The sequence below is a fragment of the Danio aesculapii genome, chromosome 24, assembly GCF_903798145.1.
Source record: "Danio aesculapii chromosome 24, fDanAes4.1, whole genome shotgun sequence".
Lineage (NCBI taxonomy): Eukaryota > Metazoa > Chordata > Actinopteri > Cypriniformes > Danionidae > Danio > Danio aesculapii.
In genome coordinates, this window is record NC_079458.1 from 28216521 (window position 1) to 28241541 (window position 25021).

Consider the following 25021-nt stretch of genomic DNA (forward strand, 5'->3'; position numbering starts at 1 on the left):
ATGACAATGTGAATTTTTTTTTTTTTTTAATTGTTGCAAATTTATTAAAAAATAAAAACCCTGAAAAATCACATGTACATAAGAATTCACAGCCTTTGATCAACACTTTGTTGATGCACCTTTGGCAGCAATTACAGGCTCAAGTCTTTTTTAATATGATACCACAAGCTTGACACACTTTGGGAATTTTTGCCCAGTCCTTATTGCAGTACTTCTCAAACTTTATCAGGTTGGATGAGACGGTGTACGGTGTACAGCCATTTTCAGATCTCTCCAAAGATGTTCAATAGGATTTATGTCTGGCCTCTGGCTGGGCCACTCAAGGACATTCACTAAGTTGTTGTGAAGCCACTCTATTGATATTTTGGCGGTGTGCTTTGGGTCACTGTCTGAGGTCAAGAACTATGAATACTTTCAGGATGCACTGTAAATAACAAATTATTTCAAATCATTATTTGATAGGCAATGCGGTGGTGCAGTGTGTAGCGCTGTCGCCTCACAGCAAGAAGGTCGCTGGTTCGAGCCTTGGCTTGGTCAGTTGGCATTTCCGTGTGGAGTTTGCATGTTCTCCCTGTGTTCACGTTTGTTTCCTCTGGGTGCTCCGGTTTCCCCCCAACCGTCCAAAGACATGTGGTATAGTTGAATTGGGTTAGCTCAATTGTCCATAGTGTATGTGTGTATGGGTGTTTCCCAGTGATGGGCTGCAGCTGAAAGGGCATCCGCTGCGTAAAACATATGCTGAATAATTTGGCGGTTCATTCTGCTGTGGCGACCCCAGATTAATAAAGGGACTAATCCGAAAAGAAAATTAAAGAATTTTCTACGATACGGCCAATCCCTAACCCCAATGTAGTGCCATCACTGAGCCAATAAAAGGCAGATATTAAACACACAGAAAGAGCTATATGCTTGGTTTAGAATCCTAATTCTATATTTTTGTTTTGTCTTGCAACAATCATTTAGCTGAATCTTTTGATGTGCCATGGGTTTCAAGCACCAGCCAACAGCAAACTCCTCAGGACAGCTGTTCAAGTGCTCAGATATTTCAAACTTTCAGCCAACTAAAAGAAAGCGGGTTAAAACCAACTCTTGTAAGACTTTTTTGCTGTGTATGCACTAGAATCATTTCACGCAATGTGAATACTTTGTGTGTTCAAATAAATCACTAATACTATACTATAAAATTTTGTATGTTATTTTACAATAAAAAAAGAAGTGGTAGGTGAAAGGACTAAAATAGTTGGTAGAAGCCATCAGTACATGTAGTCATCAGACTGTTTCTCCACAAACAAGAAGGAGAAAAGCACAAAACATTGTCTCAGAAAATAATTATTCCAGAAATGTCATTTTGCATGATATTTTCATCAAAGTCAAAAGATCTCAGTCAAAAGATGTCAGGAGATTTGTGACTTTTGACCTGTTACTGTTACCTGGTACTTTTAATGGATTGCTCCAGGACTAATTTCAAATATTTTTATGAAATAATAAAATGTGCAGTGCGTATTTCTTTTTACATTAGTTAAGCATCTATAACTTATTTTTGCATTTTGAATATTTTTTTCACATTTTGATTTATATGATACTGCTAAGACTATACTATGTTATGTTCTTTGAATGAGGTTAATTGCAATATTATGCTATTGACATACTATCAGTATGTAAAGAGTGGCTGACAATGACAACAATATCATTTAATTCAATTGATCAGTCAATTCATTTTGGTTAAGTAGATTGTGTGATCCCCAAAAGTTATATAGAAAACACATAGCAGACTGCATACCAGGATCATTTTATTGTTCAAACACAAAGAAACAAAAGCCACCATCATTAGCCGTGAGGAGGATAAAGCCCATAGCTTGCTTGGAGGTGGGCACACGTAAATAACTAGCTGGTTATGTGTAAACTTGCATGAACATCAAACAGGTAAATTATGGCACATATATAATATATAAATATTATATATTTATATAAACAAGCTTCTAAATGCTTTCTTCTCAACTAAATTGAATTAAATCCAATGTCACCTTTAATGGATATCCTTTTTGCAGGAGTCCCATGGATACCATTTTATTTTATTTTTTATAAGTGTAATATGAATTTATTTTTTTCCAATTCTGATATTCTTTCAAAGAAATATGATATAATATTTTCCAAAATAATATTTTAAAATATAAAACATTAAATGATTGATACATATTTATTATGAAAACAAACATTAACATTTTGCCCACTGTTTATAACTTATAAGCATATGCTTATGAATATGTTTTGATGAATATTTATGTATAGTTTTTCACTATTCAGGGTTCCCACTCTAAGCCAACTGTAAAATTCCCAGACTTTTCCCTGAACTCCAATTAAGCTTTATTTCCATGAACTATAATGAATCGAGAACATCCAGCTATTATGTTGAGCAGTCAATTCTGAAATTGCTAAGTTTAAAGCGAATTTCAGAGATTAAAAAAAAATGTAAATTAAAATAAAGCAAAAATTGGGATTGCAATATATTTTTAATTCCTACAGATTTTCTGCAAATTTCTGCTGTGCCATCTATTGTTTTATAATAAATAACATTATATTCAAATATAGAAATTGCTCATCTGCAAACATGTGAAACACTTTAATAAAAAACATGGTAGAAAAAAAACATTTTAAAAAATAGGCAGGCAAAATTTTAAATGAACAAAAATCCCTGATATTTCACGATTTGTATGACAACTCCAACCCCCCAACCCCCCCCCCCCCCCCCCCCCCCCCCCCCCCGTCCCCCCCGCCCCACCCACTTTCAGTATCTGGAATAGACAAAAAAAATTAAAAATTATAAAATAAAATAAAAAATAAATGGCTTCAATTGCATTTTAGGCCATTTACCTTTTAGTATTAGTTCTTGCTGCTGGTTAATTGATTACAGGTCAAAATGACAATCCTTATCTGGAGCAGAGGTTGATATGAGAGCAGGGAAGCAATCTGTGCTGATGCTCCAATAAATCAGATTTTTTTTTTTTACTTTTGCTCCCTGAGCAGCTCAGAGGGCAGAAGAGAGGCAGCTCTACTCTGCAAGCTACTTTCCAGATGTATGGGATCGGGTGAAGCTGCGTGTGTAAGAGGATGTGAGATTTGCGAACAAAGAACTTTACACACTTCCATGGTGTGTGAAAAACTTCCACAGAGATGACATGTCATCATGCAGCAGTGAGTGTGAGCATCTCTGTGACATCATTGCTCACACTGTGCCTAACAATACAAACCGACTGAAATTGGTCAGATGAACAGCAAGTGACCGGTAAGGCCAGTCATGCCAATAAACAGCGTTGAAATTTTTTTTTCATAATAGTCTATTCCAGGACTGAGTTTGGACACCCTAGTCCTAAATCGTGAACCCCCAATACATACTATATACCGACAGGACATATCAAACAACCACTAACAAACAAACACTACATATTACTTATCTATTTATTCATTTTCTTTTCAGCTTAGTCCCTTTATTAAAAAGGGGTCGCCACAGCGGAATGAACCACCAACTTTTCCAGCATATGTTTTATGCAGCGGATGCCCTTCAAACTGCAACCCATCACTGGGAAACATCCATACACACTCATTCAAACACATACACTACGGACAATTTAGCTTACCCAATTCACCTATACCACGTCTTTGGACGGTGCCCAGAGGAAACAAACGTGAACACGGGGAGAACATGCAAACTCCACACGAAAATGCCAACTGACCAAGCCGAGGCTCGAACCAGCGACCTACTTGCTGTGAGGCGACAGTGCTACCCACTGCACCACCGCGTTGCCTATCAAATAATAATTTACCACGTCTTTGGACTTGGGGAAAGCGGAGCACCCAGAGGAAACCCACGCGAACACGGGGAGAACATGTAAACTCCACACACAAATGCCTACTGACCCAGCCGAGGCTCGAACTAGTGACCTTCTTGTTGAGGCGATTGTGCTACCCACTGCTCCACCCATTATATATTTAAAGAAATTATAAAAAATAGACCAAATGGATGTCTCTGCGATGTAGGCCTATATATCAATCAGACGTGAATATTCAATATCTACCACAAATTACTGTACCAACGTCTAACTAATGACATAGAAACTATTTCGTTTTAACAGCTTAAGGCTGATCTGGCTTGCCATAAGAGGAGGACTGTTTGTCAGGTGCACCTACTGTATAGCACATTTCACATGTAGAAATCAGTTACTTTAATGTAACGCTGTCACATACGCCAGCATTCACTTCTATTCATCCTCTTGTACTGCACAATTGTACAATTCAAAAACAAACTTTCTGCAGATAAATCAACGATATGCAGCTCACGGAGAAGGATTTACATAGAATCAATGTGACATCAGTACAAACTTACGTGAAATCAATATCCGCGGAATCTTCGCCGGTTACAGACGTTAACGCATTGCCAGCGAGGCGGGTTTGGTTCAGTTAACTTCCATTGATCGGTGATCTGCGATTTTCCACGCAGGCACATACACACAGTCACGCGCTTTGACTTACGGGGCGCCGACTGGTGCAAACTGATTTACAGGATTTTCGTCTGTTTACAGCAGTGTGTTTCGGCAGCAGCTAAGCTATTGTCTGAAAAAAAGTATGAATGCAATGGCTAATAACTGGCTAGTCCTATATCACACAGCTCTCTTTCCTCCTTTGAGTGGCTATGTCTGCACATATACACATGGTGACATCGAGCGGAAGCTTGCATCCTCCTCCGGCACCTGAGCATTCCGCTGATCAGCCAATCACAACGTAGAGTTCAACCCGTTATTATAAAATCCACGAAAAAAGGCTGCTCCACTCCATCTCTGAAAGTAAATGTAACTTTAATTTATTGCATATAGGATTATAAAATAATTTGTACTCCGCAAACTTCACTGTATCCATCAGTGTACATGAATCATTCTATGAACCGAGTGCAATTTCAACTGCAGTTTTTCAAAATTATAATTAAGTAAAGATTTAAAAAAAATACATGAATAAATACAACTTGAAAGACATCTTATTCATAAAAAATCCCACATGCACAAAATGCTTATTAATTGTAATGTTTTTCTTTAGGCAAGAAAACCTTTCTTGTACCACCCTGTTGTGGACAGTAAGTATGATATTATAGTAGTAAAACAAGAAATAGATTTTTTAATTCCAGTTTTTCCCTAATAATAAAATTCCCTCTTTTTGTAACCATCAACAGAAAGTCTGTAGTTTCATCAATTTTTATAATTACATTTTTAACTTTGAAGAATGAATTCATTCATTCCTTCATTTTTTTTTCGACTTGTCCCTTTATTAATCCAGGGTCGCCACGGCAGAACGAACAAGTTTTACGCAGCGGATGCTCTTCCAGCTGCCACCCATCTCTGGGAAACATCCATACACACTCATACACTATGGACAATTTAGCCTACCCAATTTACCTGTACCACATGTCTGGATTGTGGGGGAAACCGGAGCACCCGGAGGAAACCCACGCGAACGCAGTGAGAACATGCAAACTCCACACAGACACGCCAACTGACCCAGCCAAGGCTCGAACCAGCGACCTTCTTGCTGTGAGGCGACAGCACTACCTACTGCAAAACATAAGCAAAACATAATTCCACATAGGAAATGCCCGAACGAAAATTGACATATTTCTGTTGAATATCTATTTAAAGAGATGGTTAGTATCTTTGGGAAAAGTCTGTTAGCAAATTACCAGAGGTAAGTTAATGTAAGCGCTACTGACCTCTTGTTTATAAATGTTTTCGCTTTTAATTACACCTTTATGTGTAGATGAGAGGTTTTGTCAATGTTTATTAAAGATAGTCAAGCCCAAATACGCACTGTACTGTCAAGGAGAGCGAATTAAAACCCCCTGTGAAAAAAAACTGCTTAACATAAACCAGCCTATGCTGGTTTTAGAAGGGTTTTGGCCATTTCCAGGCTGGTTTCAACCATTCCCAGCCTGGTCTTAGCTGGTCGACAAGCTAAAAAGACGGGGGTTTTTTTCAGTAGAGGCATTAAAGTACATATTTTGATGTTTCACAGTAATGTTAAACCAATATTGGTTTTAAAAAATGCTATGTTATTTCAGGAGTGACAAGATTACCCATACAACATAATAGAAAAGCCTTTAAATACATTGCTGTTATTAAAGCTGAAGTTACAGCATCAGTACACCAGTTTTCAGTGTCACATAACAAATGTAATATTGTAATATTTTCAATTATCAAGTAATATTTTCTATTTTCATTATGTTTTGTTTGTAAATGAACATCTTATAAGGATTTCTAAAGGATCAAGTGACAGAAGATTTGAGTAATGATTCTGACAATTCAGCTTTACATACAGCCATAAATTACATTTTAAGATTCACATAAAAATGTATATTTACACTGTTGACATCGCTTAGACCTTAACTCATTCTTAAACTCATTAATAAAGCCCTAAAATTAATATATTTATTTCTGTAAGGGCAAGATACATAACTCATAATCAGTAGTGTCTTGTCTTTTTCACAATTTTCTTTTGTTTTCAACAGCATTTTAAAATGAGCCCAAAGGTTATAGAGCCATTCAGTTGCTGAACATCTTTAAATGTAAGTACATTTTTGACTGACTGCCAGACCGTGATGAGCAAAAGATATTTGAGTGGCAGTTGTTTTTTTAAAAAAGATAAGTGGGATGTAGATCTGGAGATTGATATAGATTTCAATTCAAAATGTATTAATTTTGATATATTTGATGATGCTTTGATATGAACGCTTTATGCAGATTCCAATCATTAATTTGTCTCAACCAGTTCACTTCTAAATTTACCAGTGGTTAAATTGCACTCTAAGTTATAAAAACACATGCAAACACAAAAGCACTAAAATACAAATGCAATACAAATAGTGCAGAGCACAATGGAATAAGCAGAATAAGTGACAGATATGACATGTTGATTTTTTTTTTTTACTGACTCTTTACAGTTGTTCTGCAAATATTCATCAATAAGTAAATATTCATCAAAAGTAGTATATGATATTACAATAGACTGACATGTTTTACAATTCTAATGTTTGCCAACATATCATCGGCATACTGTAAGATGTTTTAGACACATTCTTAGCGGTGAATAAATGTATACTTATTTTGCATATACGGCATGTACCATGAAATATTTGCTAAGGACGCTAGTGTTTTGTGCAGATCTGTTAGTAATATATTTTTTTTATTATTAGTTACTCTTATTTTTAGATTTTGGATCATCCTCCACTCACTCCACTTTGTTTTTTAAGTGCCATACTTCATTCAAGGTCAGTAAAATTATAGTGTCACTTATCAATTTTTATTGATGTTAATATGAATATAAACTGCATCAAACAAATTAGCATATTAGAATTATTTCTGAAGGGTCATCTGACACTGGAGTAATGATTCTAACAAATCAGCTTTGACCTCGCATTAATAAATTATTTTTTAAAATGTATTGATATTGAAAATCATTATTTTAAGTGGTAAAATTATTTCATAGCGTTACTTTTTAACTGTAAATTAATCAAATCGATCAAATCAATAAAGTCCTGATGTCCAATTAAAGACGAACGACAATGTAAAAGAACCGGTGAACCTTTTTTTTTTTTTTTTGAGCCAGTTCATTGAAACCAATTGTCCGGCTGAACTGAAAATCATTAGTTCCCATCACTACCATGCACGCACCCCACAAAACAGCCTCCCTGGAGATTTAGTTTGTCCTGTTATTTATGTTATGCTCCAAAGGCTGAATCTTTCAATATATTGGGCCATCCTCTAAGAACATTCTCTCTTGCTTGTGCCAACACTGATCTCTACTCTTTTTTGACAGTGGTAAATGACTCCACAAAACTAAAAAAAAAATTAAAATAAATACAATTAAATAAAATTAAATAAATAAATCTCAACTCACCAGCATTTTAAAACTCATTGCCCGCTTGATGCACAGTAGTACATCTATACCCACACAAAAGTCATGACATTTGGTACTTCACTGATTCACTGAACTGCACAACCAGTGATTTTGATCTTTCACAATGGTAAATGCTGTCATAACTGTACATGTGTGTGTAAATTCTTTAACCCATACATTTCCTTTAACTTATTAATACCTTTTATATCAGGGGGCACCACAGCAAAATGAACCACGACTTACTCTGAAATCCACAATTTTCTCCTTTTTCAGCAATTTTACAGAGATGCCAGCACCTTGGACAGACTGGGCAGAAACTTGAGATAGTAGTTCAGATCAGTGGTTTTCAAACTGGGGGTCGTGACCCCTGTGGGGGTCGCAGAATAATTTCAAGGGGTCACTAGAGTGATTTAAAAATTGTGTAATTTTCTGTGATTATAATATATATTTTTTCAGTATTACAAGTGAAAGCTAATATTTTCAGATTTTTTAAAGATATCACTGATGAATTCATAAAGTATTTAGGACACTTTCAGGCAGAATGCATCTTTGCACTTGAAGCGCAACGCTCAGGAACAGTTTAAAACTGTTGTCATGTCAACTTGCCGCAGTAAACAAAGCCGGCAACGCTTGTCCCGTCTTCGCTCTCTTCTTATTGGCCCACTGCACTAGACTTAATCATTCAGTCAATGCCTTCTGCCTTCAGATGACAGGAGCTACAACCGCGAAAATGTAACGCGCTGAAGATGAGAAAATGAAAACAACACTGACAGATTTAGTTTTAGAAACCAGCTAAAGCTACAAATAATGGCACATCTGATTAGTGTTCATGTGGTGAATGTTAATCCACCATCTACACTTTTCGAAGAGTGGATAAAAGACTTCCATTGGCTTAAGTCCGCTATGAAAATAACTAGCATTCACTGTAAAGTCTGTGGGATGGAACTGCACATGTGTAGCTGTTTGCCACATCTACACATTTTAAGCACGATAGGTTCTGTATAATCCTTTATTTAATCGCCAGATGCTGTCAGCCGTGCAAGTGGCAGCTATATGTAAAATATAACACCACGTTCACCATCGCAAAAGGGCTTGCACTGACCAAGATTAAAATAATATTGCAGCTCATGAAAAGTCCGGTATTGCTATTAAAATGAGGTATGCAAATAATAAGGTATATGTCAAAAGCATCTGTGCAATATCAGACACCATCTGTGAGAACACAGTACAGTTAACGTATTGTTAACAGATTCATTAATGAATTCATGTCAAGCAGTGCGTGCAGGGCCGGTGAGCGGTTCGTGCATCTTTTGGTCACTCAGTTATGTTATAAAAATGTATTTTCTTGTGATAACGGGATTTCATTGAGACATATTTTCCTCACGCATGCATATATATATTTTTTGCTTGTTAATTTTGATTAGTGTTGATTTCAAATGCAATAAATCTGTTTATAAAACTTGTAGTAACGGTGCGATAATTGGTGGGTGCGCCTAAATTAAAAAGTTTAGACGCACCAGTGCTACCAAGCAAAAATGTTAATTTCGAGCCCTGTAATGTATCGTAAATATAGTGAAAATATTGTGAACAGATGAAAATAAGTTATTTTTATTGTTTGGATATGCTTTGATAGTGGGGGTCGCGAGTTCTTGACGGTTGGGGGTCGCTGTCTTAAAAATTTGAGAACCACTGGTTCAGATAATACTTCATGTCTAAATAAGCTATCTGTTCACTTACTTAGGAGGCGCTTTCTCTATGACTGGCTGCATGCCTGCAGCGCAGCAATTATTTGATGTCTCTGGAATATTGCTTCCTTTTTCAGACACTCACATATGCTCCATTTCAATCTCAATGCCCTTGTTTTTAGTTTCCTCAGAACCTCCTACAGAGACCTTTGGTGGTCCTTGTCATTGGTCCTCATGACTAATATGTCATCCCAGTTCATTGCCACATTGCATGTTTTGGAGAATTCATTCTATGGTGTGTAGAAAAATTATAGGGCTTGATGACACCCCAAAAAGAAGTACAGCCTCTTGTGCATGTTAATACTGACATATTTCTCTGCATTTTCACTCAGCATGATTTGTAGTCGACACTGAATGTTTAGTGTCAGTTTCCACAAAGAACTATGGAAAAAAGATTTCTTAACAGGCATTACAGCGGTCCTACCCTCTCTGAAAATTGCACTGGTTGAATGATTTTTTCCTTTACCAGTGTCTGGAGCCTTTGATTGCAAACAGATTTGGTCCTACAGGACCATTTTTGGGCCACAGGACTGACATGAATTTGAGTTAGCCTTTGTGCTCCCCCAACAACACTAAGTGAGCTTCAGTGCTTACACTGCTGTTTCATGATTTACCAGTTGTGGCAACAACCTGAAATCTTTCTGCCAGGCTTTCTTCAACAATTAATCAAGTAAAGTAATTTTTATTTTCTAAACAGCATTTATAATGTAGATTGTTTTAAAGCAGCTTTACAGTATATAAATAAAAAAGAAAGAAAGAAAAAAAAGATAAATTGTAACAATATTTTATATCATGAAACATTTCAGCATATAAGGCAGGAAGCAGAGCAGTAGAGGAATAGCTGCTGTAGTTCAGTTTAATATGAATGTTATTGTTGTCATCCGCTGAAAAGCAGCTTAACCCATTTCAGCTCCTTTCCATTTACCATCACCAGAATTTTTTTTCTGACTTTTTTGAAAGTTACTTGTATCAATTCAATCTTTTCCCCTCAAGAGGTCATCAGTTTCTCTCTAAACTCTTAGTGTTAATCCGTCTGTAAAACTTGAATGCCCTCTAGTGGTCACTCTCCCAAAGTACACAATACTTCAATATAATTCAGTACAGTTGCAAAATAGGTTTTGTCACTTAATTGTGACTTGAGCATAGGTGCAGACTACAAATCATGTAAGTCTAACAAAATATTCACGTTCAGGTTTGCATACCCAGGAGGCTACAGGGTGTCATTAAGGTTAAAGATGGATGGCCCAATAAAGAATTTATAGTTCTGTAAATATTGTCCCATGGAATATTTTTAAAGCAAAATAAACCTAATAATCATACATATAATCTTACTCTCTTTGGTCTTTATGCCTAAATCAGTAGTTCCTGACCTTATTCTCAGGCCCCCAGTTAAGTACATGTATAAAAATCTTTGCAATGTATAAAACCCATTTGCACAGAATGTGTCTTTGCATCTGAAAATGCAATATGCAGTGCTCAAAATTTATTTTAAGGAGCTTTCTCCACCATGCTGTCATTAAATAGAAAATTTTTGAACAAATTGGTTCTCTGAACAAAAGCTTGCAAGTTCTTCTCACCTTCCATTGCTTTGGAACTGAAGTTGATGAGCAGCGATGTTTGTTAAAGTTGGAGTTTATTTTTATCTTGACATGGTGTATAAAAATGTGGTGCTAATGTGTGAGGCACAGCAAAATATAAAGAAATGTAAAATGTTCATAGTGTATCTTAATCAGCTTCCTACAGAAGATCCTGAGATCATGGATCAGTAGGTAGGCCTTCATTGGGACACTGAGTGTGACGTGAACATCCCCAATGTACATCACAACTGGAATTTATAAACAACAGCTGAACTAATATTTTTGATATTTACAATATTATTAAAAGTACTTTATAGCTTAATAATTAGATTGTTTCATATAGCAGCAACATTTCAATTATAAATGTTTGCTAGACTGCTGTGTACTAGACTGCTCAGCCTTTCAAACTTTAATATACAGTCTCCTAATAATAAAGTTCTATTTTTCATTATTCTATTTATTTTCTACTTCAGGTTCTTTCAGAAAACTTCCTTAATTGATTTAAGCGAATGGCACAGAAGTGGAAGTGGCACAGATGTGGTAGTGTTGCTAACTGGTTTTGCGCTGGAGGCTTATCTGGCTATGGATGAGCATGGTGTCGATGACTATGCAGAGCTGTGGGTGGCACTACTTTAGAAATTTGACATTTCACCTGAGGCATATTTACAGTGTTTCCAGCAAATAACAACACTGGCTGGTGAGTCATGCTGTAAAAAAAGATTCTATAAAATTTACGAAAAAATACTGGCAGCTATGGTTACCTGAACTTTTTTGTAAAAAAGACACTTTTTATTTGTAAAAATGTTTTTACAGAATTTTATTTATCTAAAAAAAATGTACAAACAAATTCATCAATTAACTGATGCAATATTAATTTACAAACTTTTGAGGTAATTATTTTCATTTGCATAAAGCAACTACACTTTATTTGGCATTTACTGGCACTAAACCCAATATTTTAAATGTCTAGTTAATATGAGCATATTGGCATTGAGAACCATTGTACTTCAGTTCGATAAGTTAAAAAAAATCTTCTTGAATCAAAGTCATTGAAGTCATTAATGTGTTTATCTGTGATTGTAATTAACAAACAGATTTTACTGCATTAGTGCTGTAACTACACAGTTACATTTAAATAAAAGAAGATGCACCATAACATCAGTCTCGGTTCATCTTAGACTTAAACACAGATGCTACGATCCTGCACAATGGTGACACAAAACTTTTACAGTATTTTGCCGTTTTTTTTTTTTTTTTTTTTTTTTGATTTTACAAAAAATACTGGTAGTTGTGGTAATCAACTGTTCCCCTTCAGTGGGAACTATGATGTGTCTACCAACACTTTGAGAATTCACTAGATGACCAATCACTCTGAAGAGTAAGAAAATGGGCCAATGAATGCCTATGGGTTGGCAAGAGCTCAGCTCCGCAAGTGCTGGTGATTAATCATTAGTAGAGTATATAACCAGCACACATGAAGCAAGCTATTAGACTTTTTCGCTTCACAGCCTCACATGAGACTAAAGACAACTTTCCTTCAAGAAAGCAGTATTTCTACCATTGCAGGCAACAACGCATATGGTGGCTGACCTGGGTCCACTTCCCGTCCCCTGGGCGTTTCACTGGTGGCTAAAAGAGCAGTTTTTAATAAAAGACCAAATTCCCCTAAAAGAGCAACATGGTCAAGCAGTCTTTTTAAAGATGTTGTGCAGTGGTTTCCTCTCCACAGAGGACATGCAGGAGTTTTGCATCACATGTCTGGGGTCCAGCATGTCGAGGTGGTGTTCCCAGACAGCTCATGCATTCACTACAAGGGCATGACTGTTGCACAACTGATGTTGCGGCATGCTCTGGCTTTTGGGCGCATCACCCCTGCTGCTCCCCGCAAGGCAGTTAGCACTTGGGCAGGCCTGAAGTTTACAGTGGAGGTCTATCCATCCATCTGCAGACCCCTCAATCCTCCACAGTGCGCTTCGTCCAAGCTTCAAGTGAGTTTTGCGGTGCATCCCCCAGGATGGCCATGCTCTCACTTGATGACACTGGGAACCAGATGTCCATCGCTGCATCAAAGGGTGGGCCAACATGTTCAGATTACAGTTCCAACTCCAGGGTTGTGAGTGAGGTCTCGAACTTGGAGTCGGACATGTTAGCTGTGCAAACCCAGGCTGCTTTAGCAGTGGGACTGGAGAAGGCTTGTCCCCTAGTTCCGCCACCAGATCAACTAGACGGGTGTTAAGTGGGGGCCAAGAGGAGCGTCAAACTCTCCAAGCCCCCCGTTCCCTACTTCTCGGAGGTGCACAGTGAGCTCACGCATGCATGGAGGGCACCGTTCTCTACACAGTCCTCATACACTCCTCACACAACAATTTCAGATGCTCCTGGGGCATATGGCATCCCCAGCCGCTATCACACCTCTCGGATTGCTTCATATGAGATCACTTCAGCACTGGCTTCACGATTGGGTCCCCAGATGGCTATGGCACGCAGGAGCGCACTGGGTAACCATCACCCCACTGTGTCGCTGCACCCTCAGTCTCTGGATGAATCTTATCTTTCAACGGGCCAGGGTGCTTTAAAAACAATTATTTCTGTTGTCGTCTCGATAGATGCGTCCAGCATGAGCGGGGGGGGGGGGGGGGGGGGGGGCTGTGTGCTACAATTCATGTTTATTCATATAGCGCTTTTACAATGTATATTGTGTCAAAGCCGCTTAACAAAGAAGTTCTAGAAAAATACAGATTTCAGTTTAAGTTCAGTTTAGTTCAGTTCAGTGTGGTGGTCACTGCTGAAAGTTCAAACACTGAAGAGCAAATCCGTCGATTCACAGCTCCACAAGTCCCAAACCAAGCAAGCCAGTGGCGGCAGTGAGGAGGAAAAAACTTCACCAACTAATGAGGTGAAGGAAAAAAAACCTTGAAAGAAACCAGGCTCTATTGGGTATGACTATTTTTTCTCTGGCCAAACTTCCTGTGTGGAGCTCCAGTCTTGGTGTCGGAGGCTGGAAAACACTGGATGTACATCGTAGAGAACTGCAGGTGTGAGTAGGTCACTGGGAGGTGATCAGGCTGGCCCACAGGATCAAAGCAGGGAGTCGTCTGTCACTGTTGTCTTTCAGGAATCAGTCTCATGCACTCCACTCCTCCATGACCATCGCAGCATCAGCTAAGGATACGGCCTGGTCCAGGATTATGGATACCTTGACATAATTTCTTCACAGGTCTTGGATCGCATAAATGGTGCTGCATAATCTCTGGGGGCCTCGGGATAAGTATCCCCAGGTGGAAATAGATAATAAAGAAAATATTTAGTGTTGCTGCTGTTCATAATGTATTTAAACGAGATGCAAAAATGAAGTGCTATAAATGAAAATAGTTGTTATATAAGCAAACATAGAAACAAACATGTAAAGCATATGAGTGTAGGGGATCAACTTACGTTTTAAGATCGATCAGGGATTTATTAGCTCATTTCAATGAATCGGATCTTAAAGATTTGAATAATTGATTCGACTCAATTGAGTCAGTCTGAATCAGATTAAAAGATTCACACTTTATCTACCATTTGTCCTGCAAGACATCGTATATTACCAATCTTGTTAATATTATTTACGTGGCCAACGATAATAACATAACACAGTATTGGGTTAACTTTGAGCAAGTTAACAAGATCTACAGCTCGAGGCAATGACTTAGAAGCACATAAACAAGAACACAGTTCTTATAAACTGAGAACAAAGATTTATTGAGCTACACTACGATACATGAAACTAACTACGTAATAAGCAAACAACAAACAAACGCACACACACACATTCACACAGAGGCAGTTCAGGGGATGCAAAATGAGTTGAACAACCGTCCCAAAAAATTATTATACTTCTTACAAGATCTTAGAATAACACCTGAGAAACCACAAAAGCAGAGATATGGCTTATCATTAACTGCCTAAGATCAATCTGCACCAGATCAGCAAGAGACAACATTAGTTTGTGGTACTTGCGCCCTTTTTGCCGAAATCCAATTTCCCTCGCTAGCTGGCCTCGGGGAAACACGGTGCTCCTGATTGGCAGGTGGCTTCTGTGACGTTCTTGGGATTCCCTCGCTCGTGAGTGGGTCGTTCTGGCTTACCGAGGTGACGGACTGCAGAGAGTCGGTTTGCGGAAGTTCGTGCGGTTTCGGCGGTCCCGAAACTCAAGAGGTTTGCATGGAGAGTTCGTGGCAATCGCGTGGCGGCGCAGTGTTCGAGCAGGCAAACGGGGGCAGAAAGCAATAGCATGTGCAAGCCAGCTAATGCAAAAAGCAAAGTTTCTTTGTTGCAGGGTGTTTTTAAGTGACCTGGTTTGGTCCACCCCTATGGCACTGTCTTCCAATGAGCAGTTGCCATGAAGGGCGGGGCCACGCCCCGTACCATCGTAGAAAGGGTCAAAAATTAACAGACTGCATGTAGAATTCAAGTGGTAAGTTTGTGACTATATCACATCAAGGGTTACAAGACGAATACTGTTTGTGCTACTAGTTTTTCATTTACACCAATGTATTGCAAATGTCCCTAGCTTTCGTTCAATACCAGACATCATACATTTCAGACACATACAGATAATTTTAATCTGCTATAAGGGTTAAAACAACACATTAATTAACCTGGTTGGTTGGAATAAACATAGCATATGAGGAAAACCATGGCAAATTATTCAAAGATACATCTGCCTTAGTTTTGACATTTTAAGAGATTGTCTTTCATTCGTATGCATTATTTTCCCTTTGTCTGCCAAATTGTACATCTGGCAGGATGTGCCCAAGGCGAGCACATGACCATGTAGAGGAAGCATTCAAAAGTCTCGTGAGGCCGTTCCCGCAGAAAATCCTGTAAAGCCCCATTGTTTAAGTTTATTAGTCATTTACAAGTTAGCTGAAGGGTACCAGAACATCTGCAGCCAAAGTATTGATGCAGCTATTCAAGTCAATCTGCGCTCTGTTATCGTGATGGTATAAGCCCTCAAGCCTGTTCAATGACAGACAATTTGGCACCCAGTTTCTGAGATTTCAGATTTAACTCGTGCTGTTCTCTGCGATACGCCCATGAGTTACTTCATGAGGATTTCTAATAAAATGTCAGGTGCATTGTCAAGACCACTCACCTGCGTGGAGCACACTCATGCATCATACCATGATGTAATGCATTGTGTGTACGCTTTACTAAAAAGAAGTTTTGAACTAAGAGAGTGTGTCTGAGGCATTATCAGGAAGACTATTTCAGAGTTTAGCAGCCATAAATGAGAAGGCTCAACCTCCTTTACTCGACTTTGTTATTCTAGGTACTACCAGAAGCCTTGAGTTTGACATCTTAAAAAACGGGATGGATTGCAGTGGGACAGAAGGTTAGGTTGGTTAGATAAACAGGAGCTAGATTATTTAAAGCTTTATAGGTAAGAAGCAATATTTTATAATCAATACAGAACTTAACAGGCAGCCAGTGTAAGGAGGATAAAATTGGGGTGATATGATCATACTTTCTAGACTTGATAAGAACAACCAGCGACCAGAGCATTACATTACAGCGACCAGAGCATTACTAGCTTATCTGCATATGAGATGGATAGCATAACTTAGTAACTTATGGAAGTTATTATGGATAGCATAACTTCGTAACTTAGCAATATTTCTCAGATGAAAGAAGGTGGATTTTGTGACATAGGAGATATGATTTTCAAAAGTTATGTTGTTGTCTAATATAACACCCAGATCTTTTACAGTAAAGCTAATGCAAACTTTGAATCCCTCTAACTGCAGGTCGAGTGGTGAGAGCTGTGTACAGGATAGGCCCAATATGTAATACTTCTGTTTTGTCTGAATTTAAGAGAAGAAAATTGTTGGTCATCCAGTCTTTAACATCTTTAATACACTCAGTTAGCTTAGACAGTTTAGACGTCTCATCAGGTTTAGTTGAAATATATAACTGAGTATCATCTGCATAACAGTGAAAGCTGATCCTGTGTCTTCTAATAATGTCTTCCAGGGGTAGTATGTATATTGTAAACAATAAAGGGCCTAAAACTAATCCTTGAGGCACCCCATACTTTACTGGCCTGACTTGTGAAAGCTGTCCATTTAGATTTACAAACTGGTAACGGGCAGTTAAGTATGACTTAAACCATTATAGAGCCTGTCCCTGGGCACCTGTAAAATGTAAGTGATCTATGAGGATATTGTGGTCGATGGTGTCAATTGCAGCACTGAGATCAAGTAAAACTAGTAATGAGATGCACCCTTGGTCAGCACCTAAGAGTAAATGGTTGGTTATTTTGACATGGTTTCTGTACTGTGATGAGGCCTGAAACCTGACTGAAACACTTTAAAAAACATGTACATCTGCAGAAAGGAGCAAGAAACTACTTTTTCTAGTACTTTAACCATAAATGGAAGATTTGAAATAGGCTGCTGGGCTCCAGTTGTGGTTTCTTAATAAAAGGATTAATAACAACTAGCTTGAAAGGATTTGAAACATGGTCTAAAGATAGAGAAGTGTTGATAACGTTAAGAAGAAGTTCTCCTATAACAGGTAGCAACTCTTTCAGTAATTTTGTTGGAATTGGGTCTAACATAAATGTAGCTGGTTTAGACATATTTTTTAAGCTTATCTAGCTTTTCATGTTCTATGGTTTTAAAGCACTAAATATTATTTTGATTTAGTGGAATGTTTAATGAATCTGAAGTATAAGAAGGTGCAGAAAGTTTAACATATTCTATGTTCTGTCTGAGGCCTTCAATTTTATCACTGAAAAAAATTCATGAAGTCATCACTATTAATTTACGGTGGGAAATTTTGTTCCAAAGATGACTGATTTTTGTTAATTTAGCAATGGTGTTAAATAAAAATCTAGGATTGTTATGGTTATTTTCTTTCAGTTTGTGGAGATGCTCAGCCATGGCAGATTTTAGAGCCCTTCTATAGCAGGACATACTATCTTTGTACGCAAATCTAAAGACCTCTAATTTAGTTTTTTCCTCTTTCGTTCCAGGGCACGGGTTGCTGTTTTGAGAGACTGTTATACCATAGTGTAGTTTTATTCTCTCAATTTTTTTTTTATTTGATGGGTGCCACAGTATTGTGTGTTAGTAAAGATAGCATCCATACTGCTAGTTACTACATCAAGGTCATTTGCATTTGCGGATGCATTTAGAAATAGAGAAAGATCAAGTAAATTATTTGTAAATTAGTCTTTAGTGGAAGGGACAATAGTTCTACCATGGCGATATATCTGTGCAGATCTGCTAATTTCAGGTTTATATAGTAAGCTTATATAGTAAGAGGCTTACATAGTAAGAGGTAGTGGTATGTTATATAATCACTTTGTGGTATAATGTCTACATTAATGACTTCAATTCCATGAGACAAAATTAGATCTAATGTATGCTTTAAGCCATGGGTTGGACCAACAATGTTTTGCTTTATCTCAAGTGATTATAATAAATATGTAAACGCAAGTCCTAATTAGATTAAATTAAATTAGATTAGATTCAACTTTATTGTCATTACACATGTACAAGTACAAGGCAACGAAATGCAATTAACCAACAGTGCAATAGCAGCAAGTGCAGGATACAGGTAAAGTGATAAAGTGCAGTTACAGAAAAACTATGGTGATATTTACAAATGGGTGTACTATGAACATTATAGACAGGTTTTATTAGCTATTAACAGAGATTTACAACAAATGAATATATGTACAGGATGCCATTAATAATCAGAAGTGTGCAGATAGTGTGCAGAATATTTGTACAGGATGCTATTAATAATCAGAAGTGTGCAGATAGATAAACATAATTACAAATGTATATGTACAGTGGGTGTGTACATGATTACAAATGTCCATGTGCAGTGGGTATGTACAGTTCAAATAAGTGAATCAGTGCAATGAATATGTGCAAATTTTGACACTAATGCATCATTAGTGTCATCTATGTGGATGTTAAAGTCTCCTACAATTAGTATTTCATCAGTTTTAACTAGTAAGTCAAAAAAAATCAGAAAACTATTAATCTATAAATGGTGATTAAAGCGAGAGATAACATTTTTTCATTATATCCGGAATCATAACATTAAGCGCCAATACTTCAAAAGGGTTAAGTATAAGTCCATTTCTCTGATTAAGATTAAGAATATGACTAAAGACTGATGCAACTCCACCACCACGACCAGTCTGACGAGCCTAATGGTTATATAAAAATCCTGTAAGTGTGGCTTCGTTTAAACTAATGTAGTCATTTTTGTAGTCAGGTTTCAGTGAGACAGAGTGCAAAAAGATTTTTGTCTGTTATTATTTAATTTACAATAAGTACTTTAGGTGCTAGTGACCTGATGTTTAGGAAACCAAGCTTTAAAAAATGTCTATTTTTACTTTTATGCAGTTTTTCTTTTACGATTCTTAATAGATTTTTTCTAGAGCACATAGTAAGTTTACTTCTTGATCTAATAATACGAGGAACAGACACAGTCTCTAAGTAGGATGAGCAAGAGTCTATATGGCAAAAATGTCAAATTTTCACTTACTAGTCAGACAGAACGAAGCATCTTAGAGATGTTGTCCGACAGGAGTTCAGCTCCAGCTCTGCTGGGGTGCAGACCATCAGGATGGAAAAACCTAGGACACTCCCAGAAAAGATTCCAGTTATTGGAAAAGAGCAACTTCTGTTCTTTACACCATGTTAATAGCCATTCATTCATGTCGAGCAAGGCCCATTGTTCCCAGAGCTGTGCTAGTTTCATCTTGAGGTCACGGATCTGTACTTCCACTGCTTCCAGCTCTAGCTCCAATGCCTCCACCGATGCTTCTCCTGCACTCAAGGATAGACACACAAGCGACATTGTACAGGGTGAAAGAAGCCAGTAGCTTTAGCTGGCTAGAGGTGCTAGCCAGCTAAAGATAGAAGCGGATGATCGAGAGAGAAAACGTTTCGAGTAAATTTATTTGTATAAATGTATTAAAGGTTTATTCACCCTCGGTAGGAAAGACAAATACTAGCGAATGGGGATGTATTTTATGCTAAAAATGGAAATTGGGAATCTACGCAACAAAGCTCCAAACACACTTAATGTAGCCATCCATAACAGCAACAATGATGTCACTCAAGCATGCGCTGTTGAGCATGTAGTTGCGGGTTCTTGGACTGGACCCTAGTTGCATGAGCATATCAAATTTTTATAAGTTCTGGAGTAGAAACAAGTGCTTGTCAGGATGAACAGAACAGTGACATTGGTGTATATATAAACCATAAGGGCAGTATATGCTCCCATCGCATGTTTCAGATCTCATTCACTCAGATGTGCCATTCATATCCCGGGCGAGTTTAACCGTGCAGATGATGCGCTCTCACGGCAGCTGACGTCTCAATAAGAGTGGAGACTCCCTGGCATCATCCAGCAGATATAGGAACACTTTGGTGAAGCCCAGGTCGACCTATTCTCTGAACAGAGCGCCCCTTAGTATGGATGCGCTGGCCCACAGCTGGCCCCCGGACGTGCGCAAATATGAGTTTCTCCCAGTGAGCCTACTCACACAGACCCTGTGCAAGATCACGGAGCACGAGGTGATGGTCTTGTTAGCTGCACCTCTCTGGCCCAACTGGATCTGAGTTTCGGAACTCACCCTTCCCGCGACGGCCTCTCCCTGGTGTATTCTCCTGAGGAAGGACATCCTTTCTCAGGGATAGGGCACCCTCTGGCATCCGCGCCCAGACCTCTGGAACCTCCACATGTGGTCTATAGACGGAGCATGGAAGACTTAGGTGACCTACCAGCATCAGTGGTTAACACCATCACTTAGGCTAGAGCACCCTCTACGAGGCATGCCTACGCCCTGAAGTGGAGTCTATTTGCTGAGTCGTGTGCTTCTCGCCGAGAAGACCCCTGAACTTGCCAGATTAGTGTTGTGGTATCCTTCCTTTAGGACAAGCTGGAGCATAGGCTGTCACCCTCAACAATGAAGGTCTACATTGCAGCCATCTCTGCTCACCATGATGTGGTGCATGGCAGCATGCTTGAGAAGCATAACCTAATCATTGAGGCATGAAGCGGTTAAATCCATCCCACCCCCTTATGCCCTTTGGGGTCTCTCTGTAGTCCTAGCTGGTCTACAGAGTGACCGTTCAAGCCACTTGACTGAAAACAGTACTGTTGGTCGAGTTGGCATCAATCAAATGTTTGTAGAGCTGCAGGCTCGGTGACACTTAATACAATCACAAGATTTTATAGTCTTCAAGGTGGAGCCCATTTGCTCCCAGTTACTGGGTAATCCTGGTCGGTCAGAAGGAAACTGGGCTTGGTGTCAAAAATGCTTGCCGCACCATCCTCCTTAACATGGAGATAAGTGTGCTTAATCTGCTCTGCTTAGTGAGTTCCCTGTCTGGCGAACCCTAGAGAGTTTTTCCAAGGACCCCAGCATTCGACTATGTGTGATCCCCATTGGAAATCCCATATCCATATTTTAGCCACGGAGTGTTCCCCCTTCTCAGGAAGACCCATGTCTTCCCTATCCGCTTACCAGCTTGTCGTATGTAGCGTTCCCCCTGGATAGGGCTAGCTCATATGTTAATACTGTCACCAATCTTTCCTTGGGTAGTAGGTGGCCTCCGCAGTGTCCTTCCCCTTTAGGGATTGGCACACCTTCCCAACATACTGTTGTATCTTAAAATCCCTCGACTACAGCTAACTAGGTAAAAAGCATATTTATTACCCCTGATTCTAAATTCCAAATTATTCCCATATGTGATAAAGTCACATTAACGTCACCGCTGGGAAAGCAGCACTGGCAGTTACACGCACACATTTTCACGCACACACATACTTACACACACACAGACGCGCTGGCGCACAGACATACTCACATGCCCACTTACCTCATTCATTCATTACATCATTCCTCCCTTCCGTTGACGCTATCAGAGGAGTGGGTGCACACGCCATCTCGGTAGCACATGGACATATTTCCAAAAATCCACTCTCCACAATTCATAGTCATCCATAGGCATTTCATACACCTCCGTTTCACCTGTTGTGTTGTCTTTTCCGTTTGGTGTTTGTCTGTGTGGGTGTAGTCAGACTTCCGGTCGCAATTGGTCAAACCGAGCACATAGGAAGTGCCGGTATAAGAATGCATGGGATTGTGTGCGCATGCGCACTGCAATCGGAAGCTGGCGAAACCATTATGTGTGTGAATGGGTGTTTTGTGTTTATGAAGTGTGTATTATGTGTTTAATTATATTAAGAAAGTTTATGTTTTGTTTTTAATTATATATTAGAGATTTTTCTTTATGTGTTTAACGTGAAGTGTGGATTGAATGTAAAGTTTTTCAATGTTTGTGTATTTGTTAAATGTAATACATACCTTTGAATGGTATAGCCCACAAACGGGCGGGAGTTTGGGCTATTTAAGCCGGAGCAAAACTACCAAACAACACTTGTTTACCAAGTCGACGCAAGAGTGCTACTGTGGTGCCTCGAGCAAACTCTTATACTGTGGATACCTGTTATTATTGTTTTTTTTTGTAGATATAATTGGAGTATATTTTTGATGATTTTGTTTTACCTTCACTGTGGATGGACTTTTTGGCACTGTAAATAAACATCACCTTGCACGACAGGTGCTTTGCGAGTAAGCCATCATTTCTTTTTTTTTTACGAACTCACACTTTTCCCCCTGAAGACAAGCTGGTGGGCTCGTTTTCATCACATCTGGTGGCAGCGGTGGGATGACTACTCGCAAGACAGCGCAGAAAGGCCGAAAACCGAAGATGGGTTTACGGTCCCAAGTGAAGGCAGCATCAGAGGAAGGGGCTGATTGGAATTCGGTGGAGACAACAGAGGATGAGGAGGGAGCCACAAGTCGTCCCAGAGTCTCCTCAAAGTCTAGCTCAACCCCATTCAAGCCTGTTACTTCTGACGCTACAGCTGGTGAGGGAATGCTTTCCCTGATGCATAGATTTCTGGACTCTCAAGAGCAGAGAGAGAACCGATATATGCAGGAGCTCTGAGGTCTTCGTGATTCCATTCTGCAGTCAACACGCCCTGCTGAGACTTCCATTGATGCAGAGAGCACGCGAATGGAGCTACCGACACCAGCATCAAAGGTATCCACAAGACGCAGACCAGCCTATATCCATGACTCTTCAAATGTTACAGTGCCAAGAGAGCCAATGCAGTGGACTGAGCCAAAGATGCCAAGCTTCCAGCAGGGGGATGATATTGAGAATTATCTTCGGCAATTCGAGCGTCTGGCCAGAACATGGAGGTGGCCTGAGGAAGAGTGGAGCTACCGTCTGGTTCCGTTGCTGACAGGACAAGAACTGGAGGCATACCTGGCAATAGACGAAGGAACAGGCTGAGGTCTATGCTGATCTGAAAGAAGCACTGCTGGAGAAGTTCAACATCTCTCCAGAGACATGCCGCCAGCATTTCGTCTACAGTTCCAGTGGGAGAATCACCGACAGAGACCTACCACCGACTAAAGAACCTATACAAGTGATGGGTCCAACCGGAGGAGCACTCCAAAGAGGAGATTGGCGAGGTCATCATCCTGGAGCAGCTGCTTCGGGTGCTACCCTATGATGCACGCACCTGGGTAAAAGAGCACGAGCCAAAGTCAGGACAGGCAGCAGCATGGTTGGCTCAGCAGTACCTGAACGCACATCGTGGCGGGCTCCGTACTCAACCACATAAAGGTACTGTACGTCATACATTACATAACACTGGTTCTGAGAGGAGTCGTATTGAAGTGTCAGACAATGCACAAAGCCAAAAACCTGCAAACAAAAGACTTGATTTGCTTTTACTGCCAGCACCCAGGTCATAAAGCATCAGTGTGTGCCGCTCGCAAACCTAAACTTACAGGTTTTTGTTATGTGCCAAGAGAAGGGGACTGTGATTTTGACTCTGTGGGGTAGGGTCAGAATGTATATGATGTTACTGTGAACGGACATAAACTAAAAGCACTCTTAGATACTGGAAGCTCTTTGTCAATGGTGAAATCATGCTTTGTACATAATGTCAGTTATGAGAACACCACCTCTGTTCAATGTGTACATGGGGACATAAAGCAGTATCCCCGAGCTGAGGTTATGGTGGAGGTAAAAGAACAAATGTACTTGCTTAATGTTGCCGTAGTTGACCATATACCAGCTGATATGATTCTAGGAAGAGACTTTCCAGTGCTAAATGAACTTTTGCAGCCGACCATCAAAGACTCTGAATATTCCATTGCCACTGTTAATGTGTCATGTCCAGCTCTTACAAGAGCACAAGCCAGGGCAGGTCTACAGCCCTTGCCAGACTTGGATAGTAGTCTGTTGCAGGGCAGAACCAAGGACCCTAGAAAGTACCTGAGAACTCCAGCCTCTGAGTCTTCAGGGGAGGGTCTCAAAGTTGATGGCTGGAAGGTCCCAGGGAACATAACTTCAAAGGGAAGATGAAACCTTGAAACCCTTATTTGTTAAAGCTGAGTCTGAAAAGCCATCAAGTCTGTGCAATGAGGTATATGTAGTAGAGAATGGTGTGTTATATGTGAGAACAAATGATGTGTTACGTTTAATTGTGCCATCTTGTTGTCGTCCTCTTGTTCTTCATCTTGCACACACTGTTTCATGGGCTAGTCACCTAGGTCAACAGAAAACATATGCACACATTAGTTCACAATACACATGTACAAACACACTGCAAAACATGTGCTATCTGCCAAAAGACAAGTGCTGTGTCCCAGCGGGGCAAAGCACC